Here is a 1222-nt window from a genome sequence, read left to right on the forward strand (position 1 = left end):
GTAGATGCCAATTTTTTTCACCACTTTTCACAAGTGCAAGCCATAGAAAGAATGATGTTCTGTGGAGAGCAGATGAATATGCCCACACAAGGAACAGTTTCTAATTCTGAATCTGTTACTTAAAAACTGTGAGATATTCAAATCACTTCTCATCCTTGGTTTAGTTTCCTTAGCTATAAAATGAAAAGTTTGAACCTAAAGGGTCTCCTACAGCTCCAGTTATCAATGACTTTAGAATATTCCATACTGTAGACACTCAATATATGTTCAATTATTTTGCAAAATAGTGAATTAAATAAGGGAAATTTAAATTTAATTTTGATTAACTACATAGTGGCAAGCACTACTAGCAGCATTTTTGTATATTTTCTAAATTTAATCCACAAATCTAAAATAGTACTGGGTGTTATTTCTATTTTTTCAAACTACAGAATTAAAGCCCATGACATTAATAATTTTCCTTAAAGAAACAGTTAATAAAAAATGGATGTAATATTTGTTCTGTCAGAATCCAAAGATCACTTTTCCATGATATCTCCTAGGTTGAATACACATTATTATGCTCTGAGAAAAGTGGTTATGATTCAAAAAGTATATTCATTTTTGTGCTGCTATAACAAATTACCACAGTTAGTGATTTTATACTACATGAATTCATTATCTTACAGTTTGGTAACTCAGAAGTTCTGGGTTCAGTTACCCTGCAATACAGGTCTCATGGGTTAAATCAGGGCACTGCCAGTGCTGCATTTCTCTCTGGAGGCTCTAGGCTCTAGGGAAGAACATGTTTCCTTGCCTCTTGAAGCTCCTATAGGCTACCTGCATTCCTTGACCCATGGCTCTTTCTTCCATCTTCACAACCAGCAACACTGCATCTCTCTGACCATTCTTTCACAGTGGCATCCGTCTGGGCATGACAGCCAGGAAAGGATATATGACTTTAAAGACACTTGTAATTTAATTGGATTCTCCCATATATCCCAGGATCAACTCCCACCTCATGACCCTTACCTCAATCATATCTATAAAGTTCCTTTTGTCATGTAGAGTAACATATCCACAGTTCCATGAATTAGGACATGTATGTCTTTGAGCAGCATTATTCTACCTCCCACAAGAAGTTGACACCAAAAGGACAATCCAAAAAAGAATAACTGATGCAAAATGAAATCTTCTGCTCTGTGAAAAACATTATTAAGAGAATAAAAAGACAAATTATAAT

This window comes from Propithecus coquereli, unplaced genomic scaffold (assembly GCF_000956105.1).
Source record: "Propithecus coquereli isolate 6110/MARCELLA unplaced genomic scaffold, Pcoq_1.0 Scaffold109, whole genome shotgun sequence".
In the NCBI taxonomy this organism is placed as follows: Eukaryota; Metazoa; Chordata; class Mammalia; order Primates; family Indriidae; genus Propithecus; species Propithecus coquereli.